The 12,863-nt window shown below is 39.6% G+C and overlaps 1 protein-coding gene across 7 annotated transcripts in view; it reads left to right on the top strand.

The window, feature by feature from the left end:
- myo9aa (myosin IXAa) overlaps positions 1 to 12,863 on the top strand; it is a 470,016-nt gene that overhangs the window by 69,422 nt on the left and 387,731 nt on the right. For all 7 annotated transcript variants that reach the window (XM_039773456.1, XM_039773459.1, XM_039773460.1 and 4 more), the window contains exon 2: positions 5,644 to 5,696. The gene's annotated coding sequence lies outside the window, so the exon portion shown is untranslated. The remainder of the gene's footprint in view (positions 1 to 5,643; positions 5,697 to 12,863) is intronic.

The raw sequence follows: 12,863 nt of genomic DNA, 5'->3' as shown, positions 1-12,863 counted from the left end.
TCTCATAGGTCATTATCAGGTATTAGGAGCCAATGTTATGGACCATTGCCAGCAGCTATGTCCCACCTGTCCCACTCTATTACATGTAGTCTAGTATGGATGCAAGTTTCGTTTGTGCATGGGGGTTCTGGACAGACACTTTAGGAGTATCTCATTCTGCTATCAGTTAGCTCTTATGTCCCTGCCTGATTTTCTGTTGCTTAATATATCTGACTGAATTGCTACAGACTGCCTAATAATATATTTCCATTTTCATGACGCCCTAGAACTCTGTTACTCTTTTGCAATTGGGAAGAAATTTTTTTGATTTTGCCTGGAATGAGTGAATTATGGATGATGATTTCTTGCTATTTATATGCCATTATATCCTACAATACAGTATATGGAAATTTGTGGGCTCTGTGTTTGAAACAATTTTGTACCCACCTTACAGGCCTTGTTGTAAAACCCCACTTCTTCTTGCTTGGTCAATAACCTTTCATGTGGTACCTTATCAAAAGCCTTCTAAAAATCAAGGTAAATAATATAATGGGCACATCTCCTATCATATGGTTTTGTTGCTTCCTCATAGAATTCTTTCATAATAGTGAAACATGATCACCCCTTCTGCATGCATTCTTCCCTCTGGTACTGGTGGCTTTTAAACTGCCTGCTGAATATGTTTTTTTGTCTTATTAGATCTTCTTTGCCACTTAATTTCTTTTTAACCCAACACAATACAATTACTGCTTTAATACCCTCCTTTTTAAGATGTGCTCTTTACTCCTGCCATCCTTCTAGTGCCAGCACTCGTCAGCTTGTGTGCCATATACCTGAGTTAACTAATATTCTTTTACTTCACTCCAGACTGGAAAGAGTATGTGCTTATATACTATTAACAGATACTTAGCTGTGTTGTTGTTGAGCTGAACTATGCCTGCCACCACTGTCACTTCACCTGCACATGCTAGCAAGATGTGCGCACACACACTCTTCACTTGTAATGTGCCCTTGCTCCTGGGTAGTTGCCTTTAGTGGTCAGATGTGAAGTGTTCGGAGTGCATGCTCTTTTAATCAAGTTTCACAAGCAAGCAGTATGTAGCACCAGCAAGGATGATATCAGCACACAGTTCACACACTTTACATTAGCAAAGCACCCATTGTTCATTTTGATTAGACTGCAGCAGTCTTGCTTTACACCCACTCTGGATGAGCTGTGTACGATACTGAAGACTTAAAGTACAGGGTGCAACCCTGAAACCAGCTACGAATGACTGACTTTTTTTTTTTTTTTAATAATAAAGCTAAGCACTAAAAAGATTCAGGACTAGCAGTAACTCTAGGACAGTGTTTGCCATCTTTTTACCTAAAACACCCTGCTGATGTAACCATGACATAATCATTTTATTTTTGCACAAATTTTATGTTTTGCTTCCAAATCAGTACTTCTCTAAAACTAATTAAAGCAGACTTTCTTTAAAACTATGTTGTTGTGTTGCAAGTATCCATTTACAGAGATCTGCTGTGGATCTAAGATCCCTGTGCCTTTTCTTGATACAAAGGCCTCAATTACATGGTTTAAGACTGAGGCATTGCATTTGGAGGAGCTACTTAAAGAATCTTGTAGAAGATGAGCTCTGTAGGTATATTCATATGTAGTCTTGTGTTGTATTTTTATTTGCTGACTGTCTCCACAGACCCTTAGTCAGATTAAGTGGGCTTGATAGTAGGTAGATGTGTCATAATTTTGTCAAATGCTAATAGAAGTGTCTGTCTGTATGCACTACCGAAAGAAGTTTTCAGCTATTCCTTGTTGGCTTATGACCTAAGATTCTGATTTGACTCCGTTTTAAGTCCGCCATTGAATAGTTTATAAAGAGAGGTAGTCTTATGCTGTTGAGAACTTCATGTCAGGTGCTTAACACTTGAACTCAGCTAAGAAGATTGAGATTCAGCTCATGTGTGTCGACAAATACGCACAAGACAAATGCATGCCAGCACTAATGCATGCTGGTAGAAGAATTTGATTTAGTGAACACTTATAAAAACAGCAAGAGTTCCTCTGCATGTTGTTAGTTTTGCGTTTTTATGTCTTTTCATGTTGTGTCTGCTGATTTTGATCCGTGGTCGAATTAGATTGTACTTTAGAGAGAATGTACTCTTTGCTGTCATTAAGCAAGTGTGGCCTCTTGAAGTCGATACTGAACCTCAAACCCTAGACACAATTGAATGGACAAGTCCCAGGTTCACAATTAATGATTTTATTTAACAAAGTACCTTTCCAGAGGCATCTTTTCCCGTTGTTCAACTCACACACATCCTTTCCTTTTCCTTCGTTCTGCTCTAGTCTACTCCTTCACTGATTCTAGATGAGAATTGCCCTTTTCCGGTCTTGTCGCTGACTCCCCTTTGGTTGCATTTTTTCAGTTTATACAGACAACAGGCAGGTCTTGCAGTAATTGCAATCGATTGTATCCCTTTGGTGTTTCTGACACAATATCGTTTTGCTATAGGTTCCTGCCAAACACCTAGCCAGGTATCCAGTTGACTATGCCTTGCCAGTTGTGGCATGTAGGGGGCATCTCGCAACCCCTAAAGCCTTGACACCAGTTTATCAACACAATTTTAGTGCAAAGATAATCGTTTTATTTACAAATAACTTTCACAGGTTTCTTCCATTTAATGGTCTCCAACTAAAACACACACCTTTCTCCTCTTCTAACAGGAGAGTCTCTCTTGACTCCTCTCCCCGTGATTTTTTTCACTGATTTTTGAATTTTGGATTGTTTACTTTTTTAATGACACAGAAATTCCTTTTTTGGGGCATCAAACCTTACTTTTATTCTATGTTAATTGGTATTGCCTAATTTTATTTTTTTCTCTTTCTTCATCCTGTAAAGCACTTTGAGCTACATCATTTGCGTGAAAATGTGCTATATAAATAAATGTTGTTGTTGTTTTCATGTTTCACTACAATGGTTGCATGACACATACGTGACACATATAGGGCTACATTTTATTCTGGTCAAATACACCCTTGCCTACTTTTGTAGAGAGCCAGGAAAGAAAAGTTTGAGACATGCACTGAGGTACTGAAATAGTCAAATTGTCAGCAATGATTCTCCATGTTTAGTTATGTGAGGTCAACAGTTGTTGTAGATCAGCATTCAGAAAAAACAAATTATTACAATTAGCTGTTGGTGCCATTTCTACCCACTAAAGGAAACCTGTCAGATACAGCTGCCTATCCTCAAAGATAGGCAAAGTGTGGGACAATCCCATCAATGGGAGAGGAACATGAAGCAACTTTAGAAAAGACTAGTGTTAAATGGTTAATTTGTACACGGTCACTCAATCAAGGAATAAGATGATAAGTGAATTGTTTTTATGGATGCTAAAATTTATGCAACCTTTGGGTTTTTAGATTAAAATGGGAAGAAGTCCAAAGTGGTATACAGTAATATTATACCATGATCATTCTGGAGTGCCTGAGGCTGAAGAAGTGGAGGGTAGAAGTGGTGGCCAATGACGCTATGAACCATGACATGTAGAGTGGAGGAAATTAATCTGGTCAGGCAACAAGGCCAACCTGGAGAAAACCAGAAAGTGATTCTTAAACCATTTGCTGCTGTTGAGTGTCTGAGTCTACATCGGTAAATTACAATGTGTCAGCATTATTAGAAGCCCAGTTTTTAATGAGTAACCTTTCAAAGTAAGCTTTTCAACTAATTTTCTGGAACTATACTTAGCAGTAGTGGCTTTTATTTTCTACTCTGGTTACGTCATAATTTGTTGAACCAAATCCTCTTGTGTACCTCTACAAATTAAATTCTTTGAATAGAGTAGGTAATTTATGGTTTATATTCATAACATTTAAGAATGTTTAAAAAACAATTGAATTTTTTCTGCGCATTTCTGTACATAATAAACATTGTAAAAATATAAACAGTTTTATGTAGTAAATTGATCACCTTAAAGTGGTTTCATTCAACATTGATTTATATAAATACTAGCAGATCATTGGACTTTTCAGGATGAGGAAAGGGTGTTGCTAAAATCAAGCAGGAAAATTCCAAAAATGAGCAAGGCATGCATTTCTCCACAAACTACTTCAATAATAATTAACATTAAGTACATTTAAATGGAGTTCGTGTACACCTGATGTGAGCTATACAGCCGAAACGTTGTCTTTTAGCTTTTTTCTTTTTCAGCTTGGAAAAAAATCTTGAACTTTTTTCCTTTTTTTTTTTATTTAAATGTTTACATCTTTATATTTACAACTAGCTGTTCTACCTGTTGTGACAGATAGGGGGCACTGCCGTCCCCTTGAACCCTCAGATCAGATGCTAGACACCAGGTAAAAGTCCAAATATAATTTTTATTTAGACTATATAGTGCACAAAGCACCCTCCTCGCCACAATACTCATGCAATAATCAATTCTCCAATACAATAATCAATCCTCCACTCCCAGATGCATTGCCACCCTCCACTCTTTGTCCATGTGACTAGGACACACTTCCGGGTTGTATGCAAAAGTCTCGCTGCACCTCCCTGCAGCGCCTTCTAAGGGCCCCTGTGGTATCCAGTAGGGCTGTGGATGAAAACTCCAATGTCCATAATTCCCTGCTGGCATTCGGGGCACCTCCATGCCGCAGGGAAGGCTCCACCTGGTGGCCTGGGGGTATTGGCCGAGATGACTAGCCGGCCATAGTCCACACTGTATAAGACGAGTTGAAATCTAACTAATCAATGCGGACCTTAATGTTAACGTTTCCAGTGCACCATGCAGTGTGTTTGTCACTGTTGTATGCCATTTGGTATGAGATTTGTAAAAGCAGTGTTAATATTTGTGTTGGACCATCTTTTCAAATTAAAGAGAAATAGCAACTAGATGAACACATAGACAGACATATAGACGCTTATTGTTTTATTAAGGGGAACTATAAAGGCTTCCAGAATGTCGTATGTCTCATATGGTATGCAGTTGCAGCTGGTGGACTGTTGATTTTTTTTTCAAACAGTGCAGTTATTCTACTGACAAGTATACAATAAAGTAGAAAACCAAACACTGCTGGAAAGTAAAGGTTTTTTCTAGGCTTATATATTTACAGAGAGTTTATTGTTTGCTGACTTTTTTATCTCAAAAACTTATCTCAAGGTGTTTTTTCTTTTCAATATTTAACCAATATTGTTTGAATTGTTAAATCATGTGTGGTTAATCTGATGTCTTAAAAGCTTTCTGTATAAAAACCCTTTGACGGTGGCCTGTTTACTGTTCTTTGCCTTGATGCAGTCTGCTAAATAGATGATTTCAACATTAATTTGTACATATGTGCTGATGCTTTCCTTGTGGTATAAATTAATAAATGTCTGCTCTTGGTATTAATTTATATGAACACAATCACAAGGTCTCCTTTTGATGTCTTGCATCAATAAACGGGTATGGCAGGTACAAATCATCACATTTATGAGGACAGATTGTGGCGGGACTTCAAAAAATTAGTATTCCCTCTTCAGTATTTTTTGTCAAGCGGTGCTTGTCTGTGGTGAGTGCCTTTCAAGTGACACTAACTGCCTGGCAGCAAATTCAAAGCCAGTGTGTTTCATAAGCTACTGCATAGAACCAACTTGTCTTTAATTTTTTCTTTCTTTTTGTATTTAGATTTTGAAGTGGATATTGTCAGTTCTTCAGTTATTCAAAGCCATCTCAACTAGGTAAGACAAATTTCATTTTCTGCCACTTGTCTGGAACCGTTTTCATGTTGCTTCTTCCACCTCATTGTTTTAAATGTTCACTAGCATTCACGAGTTGGAATCACCCAGAAATTTTTATTTCATGTTTATTTTCATCTACATGTGAGGGGCCTGTATCAGGTGCTAGGCTTGCTCTTCTTTTTCTTCTTCTTCTTTTTGAACTTCTATGTGGGTTTGATTATTTTATAGGTTTCAGCATAGTTTTTATGGCTGGAATCCTTTCCTAATTGACTGGTAATTATGTGAGTTGTTGTATGTGATTTGTGTCACACTTCTGTCTTTTGTGTGTATTTATTTTTAGTTTTTTATTCTTCTAATGCTCCATATTGTTTTTGTCTTGGTAGAGTTCTATCTGACTTAGCTTTCACATGTTGTATTGCTTTATTGTGTACACTTTATCAGAATGCCTCAAATCCCATAGACTTACCACTGTTTAAAAGGTATTATAATTTATAACTTCTCCTCACCTTCCCTTCTATATCTATAACCTCAGGTAATTGCATACAGTAAAATGACAAGCAGGAGTTGCATTACAACTTCAAATAATATTGATAATATTGCATGCTTCACGTGTAAGCAATGTACATGTGAATACTGGGAACCATAAAACCTGATAAATGGTTGATGTGTAGTTTCAGGTGGCACTTAGATTTGTAGTTACTTAAATGTCTGTAGTTCAGTCATCATTTCTACTTTTGCTTTCTTCAGGACAGGCCATATGCCTGTCTCAATATGGAGCCGAGTTGTGCTCCTGATCATTGTGTTCTCCTCATGGTCAGGGTGGGGAGGGGGGTGTGAGATAAAGCAACCAAATTTACACTTTCAATCTCCAAATCCTTGCACCAATAGGGTGTTGTGGTACAGAATGGCATCAAAACCAGTCCTAAACAGCCATACCTCAGATTAGTGCAAATGCTGCCTTTTCATACCTGCCCCCAAGACCATTTGTTGAGATGAAGCTTGCCAGCTAGGTAGTTTGGGTTTTCTCTGGGGGTTGTGAAACCAGTTTGAGGCACCCCCACTCCTGCCAAACCATCACTGCAATAAAATTTGCGTTCTGAGTCAGTTATAAACACTCAGGGGTTTGGTTAGTTAGACATAAAAGCATTGCTGTTCTCATTAATGAAAACCTGAAACACTAATATTACATTTACTTTGTCTGATTTACAAATAAAGTCTTACAAAAAATGTATCAACTTCTATACAAAACTTCACATCACAACACGTTAACCCTTGACTCTGTTGTAAATGAAATTCCCTAATAACTCACAGCAGATGTTTAGTATGACTACCACAGCATGCACAATTTCACTCATAATTCACAGTATTTCCTATAGTTAGAGCGGTCCCTTTGAAGATCACATGCAAACCTCATGTGAACCGCTCTAGAGTTTGCTTGATACTGCACAGAGACTATCCTTTCCAAAGGTGCTTATTCTGGTTGTTTTTGTCCATAACTGAGTGTGACTAGCATGTTCACATCTACCTAAACAAATCAGACTTTTGAGGAAGTCACACTAGACATTGAAAAAAACACCCAAAACAAACTAGTTGTGAAAATGCCTTTAGTCTGTTCTACAGCTTCTGTGTTTATCATGGCAAATACAATTTCTGATGTTGGGATAGTTAATATGGTCAAGTAAATATTAATTTGAGGATGAAGTTTTGCTTTTTGTGGAAATCCTGGCTTAAAGTGGACTTCTGTAATTCAATGTCTGTAGCTTTTTATGGTTACTGAAGATAATTTACTGTTCCTTATTATTTTCATGTTGCCCAGCTCTGCAATAAAAACTGAAGATTGTTACACCTTTTATGTCTGCTCCACCGAATACCAAAGTAATTACCATTCAGGCATAAACTGGGATGGAAACTTTGCATACTTTTTTTGAGTGCATGCATTTTGTATTTTAGATATTTTCACATCCTTCTATCTGTATTCTCTATTTGTTCTGATTAATATTTTGCCATTCACTGCAGTTCCATTAAGTAGTAGTAAGGTTTTGCTTGACCTTTCCTTTCATACGCACACTCAAGGCCCGCTTCACTTTGAGATGAAGTGCACTGAGGTGTGTACAGGTGTTGATGCTGTTCAGGAGACTTTCAAGTAATATGTGTGCAGCATCAATAAGACATCTTTTTATTTTAGAAGATGGAAGTGTGTCATGGATACATGCTGATGTGGTGGTAGGGCGTGGTGCTTACGAGACACATCTTATTCCTGATGCAACGTGCTGAAGCAGTTGGTGGCAACCTCTGCTGAACAGACGAGAATGTAAGTGGATAATTACAGAGAAGATCTAAGATTGCAGGGCAAGGATTTGACTAGGCTCCTGAAATGTTAGTAATTTTCATTTTTTATTCCTTGCTCTTATTTAATATTTAGAAACCTTAGGGATACTTAATGTTATTTACTCTGTTTAAAAAGCAATTTGGTCTTGGCTTTAGTTGTGTGTTTAAAGTGGCATGTATCACACACTGATTTTATGACTTTATTTTGTATTTTGAGGAAAACACTCTGTGTTTGCCCAAGAATTTTAAAATAATATACCAAAATGACTACTGGCCATTGGCAGTTTTGTATACGTGGAAAGTCTAAAAGTGGTTGTTGTCCGGTCTTTCTGGACCCTGTACAGTTAATATATCAAAGTAGCAGGTCCATGAATTAATCCTGGATCCATCTTGCTCTATACATAGCTATTAAAGCCTGTGGCAGTTTTTAAACATGCTTTTGTCATTAAAATAAGGTAGAAAAAACACTGCAAAGGTGAGACTCATGACTGTTGACTGTTGCTTTGTCATTCAATACAATTGTTCCTTTACTTGGTCTGAGACTGTATAACCCCATCTTCAATTGTGTACTGGAATTTCTAATATGCAGATTGCAAATATTTAAAGACAGGAAGCAACAACATATCTGTTTAGATGTTAAACACCAGAGACACTTGCTGTCTTGATTCTAGTTCTAGATTGTGCTTATTTTTTACTTAAGATATTATAACCGTTTTGGTGATGCTGCCAAATAATCATTAACTTGATCAGCAACAGAGATGAGACTTTATATAAGAGCTGATGATAGATTTGACCCTGTAGTGTTAATACAACAGCATATGTCTGAACTTCACCAAGAATACATAAGTCATTGTAGACTTCAAAAAACACTTCAAGGCTTACATGCCTTCAAGCATTAAGGGGCTATTAGTATTATACACTGCACTTCAGGCTCCTTGGATCTCTGGTATGACACAGCCTAGGATGGACCCACAGCATGTGGGTCAAAGTGAAAAGAGCGTAAAAAGTGTCTCCATTTTCTTGAGGCTTCAAAATTTCTGAGACACAAGCTAAGAGGGTGCTGAAAGAAAATAGCATGACTGATAACATCTCCTTTAGCAAAGTAAAATCAAACGAGCAAGATAGAAAGGGTTGTTGTGATAAGTGGGCCGGGTGCGTAGAGTGGGTTTGAAATAACTAATTGTGTGCGGGGCTCCAATAGGGTGCAGATGTGAGTGAGAGCATTTCACTCTGTGGTTAATTGGGGTGCTTGGCTGATCGCACTGCATATACATGCAAAGGCAGGCGGATTGGCTGGGTGCCCCAGTTGTGCTTCAGAAGTAGCGGCATGTCGCAGCTGCACCCAATTATATGGGAAAGTTTAAAAGGAGCCTGTGTGGAAGGAGAAGGGGGGAACATAGAGAGAGATGAAGGAGAACAGAAGGATGGCCTTAAAGAAAGAGATGGAGATAACGGAGGTTACAATAAGAGAAGAGAGAGAGACTGCACTGAAAGGAGTGAGAGGCAGGTGGTCAGGTGTGAGCCTCAGGGCAGCAGGAAATGGAGGCTGAGGAAGGGCCGCTCCTACTGAGGGATTTCTTGGGAGTAGGGTGGGCTCAATAGGCAGCATCTCCAGCAGACAACGAGGACTGGTGCCGGGAGATGAGTGTGGCTCGGTATGGTGACCCAGGGTTGCTACAGGCACGGTAATGGGGGCCCAAGCCTACATTTATTGGTTCACTACACCTGTTGGCAGGCGACAGAGATGGACGCATTGGGGCTGATAGTTTTTATAACCCGCCTTTGAATTTTAACCTCATTGATTTTATTGGATTATTTATTTGGACTATTTTTAACCTTCACTTTCACTGTTGACTTGTTATGGATCATTTAATAAAGATTAGTAGTACTGCCCTATGGAATACTACTTGTTTGACTGATTTTTAATAAAAGCACTATGTCACTTATGCACATACCCCTTTGGTATATGTATGTGTCCTCATTTGCCCGACTCATCTTGGTTATGACTATCGACTGTTGCAGGTTCAAGAGGCTTCCAAAAAAGAACAGGGAGCTTGGAACTAACCCGCACTGTCACAGTTGTGACTTAACGCAATGTGGCTTGCACTGGTGGCATTACTGATGGTATTTTGTAAAGGTTACATCTGTCCTGGATGGGAAAGGTGCTATATAAATAACGCAGTATTATTATTATTATTATTATACTGTATACTGTACACTTGATATTTGGTGGATAGTGGGACAACATCAAAGCCCAGACTAATACATTCACAAACTATTTTACTTTATAGTGGTAGATGTTTTCATAAACATGATTTTCCAACTAATACTGGACCACTTAGATTTCTTGCATTACAAGTTACAGATTTTTCACTTGGCTGTATATAGTATTGCTTTTTTGTTACCATTCTCTCTTGAGGTATCTATAAAAATACATGTGAATACAAGTTGTAATGTATTGGTTACTCATGTCAATTAAAACTTGAAGATGAAATATTTCTTCTTCTTCTTTTTTTTTCTTCTTTCGGCTGCTCCCATTAGGGGTCGCCACAGCGGATCATCTTCTTCCATATCTTTTTGTCCTCTGCATCTTGTTCTGTTACACCCATCACCTGCATGTCCTCTCTCACCATATCCATAAACCTTCGCTTAGGCCTTCCTGCTTTCCTTTTCCCTGGCAGCTCTATCCTTAGCATCCTTCTCCCAATAAACCCAGCATCTCTCCTCTGCACGTTTCCAAACAAATGCAATCTCGCATCTCTGACTTTGTCTCCCAACCGTCCAACTTAAGCTGACCCTCTAATGTACTCATTTCTAATCCTGTTCATCCTCGCCCAATGCAAATCTTAGCATCTTTAACTCTGCCACCTCCAGCTCTGTCTCCTAGTTTCTGGTCAGTGCCATCATCTATATCCCATATAACATAGCTGGTCTCACTACCGTCCTGTAGACCTTCCCTTTCACTGTTGCTGATACCCATCTGTCACAAATTACTCCTGACACTCTTCTCCACCCATTCCACCCTGCCTGCACTCTTTTTCACCTCTCTTCCACAATCCCCATTACTCTGTACTGTTTATCCCAAGTATTTAAACTCCTCCACCTTTGCCAACTCTACTCCCTGCATCCTCACCATTCCACTGACCTCCCTCTCATTTACACACATGTATTCTGTCTTGTTCCTACTGACCTTCATTCCTCTCCTCTCTAGAGCATATCTCCACCTCTCCAGGGTCTCCTCAACCTGCTCCCTACTATCACTACAGATCACAATGTCATCAGCAAACATCATAGTCCACAGGGACTCCTGTCTAATCTTGTCTGTCAGCCTGTCCATCACCATTGCAAATAAGAAAGGGCTCAGAGCTGACCCCTGATGTAATCCCACCTCCAACTTGAATGCATCCGTCACTCCTACCGCAGACCTCACCACTGTCACACTTCCCTTGTACATATCCTGTACAACTCTTACGTACTTCTCTGCCACTCCCGACTTCCTCATACAATACCACAGCTCCTCTCGAGGCACCCTGTCATATGCTTTCTCCAGGTCCACAAAGACGCAATGCAACTCCTTCTGGCCTTCTCTAAACTTCTCCATCAACATCCTCAGAGCAAACATTGCATCTGTGGTGCTCTTTCTTGGCATGAAACCATACTGCTGCTCACTAATCATCACCTCACTTCTTAACCTAGCTTCCACTACTCTTTCCCATAACTTCATGCTGTGGCTCATCAATTTTATTCCCCTGTAGTTACTGCAGTCCTGCACATCCCCCTTATTCTTAAATATCTGCAACCAGTACCCTTCTTCTCCACTCCTCAGGCATCCTCTCACTTTCCAAGATTCCATTAAACAATCTGGTTAAAATCCACTGCCATCTCTCCTAAACACCTCCTTGCTTCCATAGATATGTCATCTGGACCAACAACCTTTCCATTTTCATCCTCTTCATAGCTGTCCTTACTTCCTCCTTGCTAATCTGTTGCACTTCCTGATTCACTATCTCCACATCATCCAACCTCTTCTCTCTCTCATTCTCTTCATTCATCAGCCTCTCAAAGTACTCTTTCCATCTGCTCAACACACTCTCCTCACTTGTGAGTATGTTTCCATCTTTATCCTTTATCACCCTAACCTGCTGCACATCTTTCCCAGCTGGTCCTCTGTCTAGCCAATCGGTACAGGTCCTTTTCTCCCTCCTTAGTGTCCAACCTCTCATACAACTCATCATACACCTTTTCTTTAGCCTTCACCACCTCTCTCTTCACCTTCGCCTTATCTCCTTGTACTCTTGTCTACTTTCTGCATCTCTCTGACTATCCCACTTCTTCTTTGCCATCCTCTTCCTCTGTATACTCTCCTGTATTTCCTCATTCCACCACCAGGTTTCCTTTTCCTCCTTCCTCTTTCCAGATGTCACGCCAAGCACCCTTCTTGCTGTCACCCTTACTACATCTGCTGTAGTTTCCCAGCTGTCTGGTAACTCTTCACTGCCACCCAGTGCCTGTCTCACCTCCTCCCTAAACTCAACCTTGCAGTCTTCCTTTTCAACTTCCACCATTTGATCCTTGGCTCTGCCCTCACTCTCTTCCTCTTCTTGATCTCCAACGTCATCCTACAGACCACCATCCTATGCTGCTTAACTACACTTTCCCCTGCCACCACTTTGCAGTCTTCAATCTCCTTCAGATCAACTCTTCTGCATAGGATGTAATCTACCTGTGTGCATCTTCCTCCACTCTTGTACGTAACCCTATGTTCCTCCCTCTTCTTAAAATATGTATTTACCACAGCCATGTCCATTCTTTTGGCAAAATCCACTATCCTCTGACCTT

This window comes from Polypterus senegalus, chromosome 12 (genome assembly GCF_016835505.1).
Source record: "Polypterus senegalus isolate Bchr_013 chromosome 12, ASM1683550v1, whole genome shotgun sequence".
In the NCBI taxonomy this organism is placed as follows: domain Eukaryota; kingdom Metazoa; phylum Chordata; class Cladistia; order Polypteriformes; family Polypteridae; genus Polypterus; species Polypterus senegalus.
This window is presented reverse-complemented; position numbering and strand designations above follow the sequence as displayed.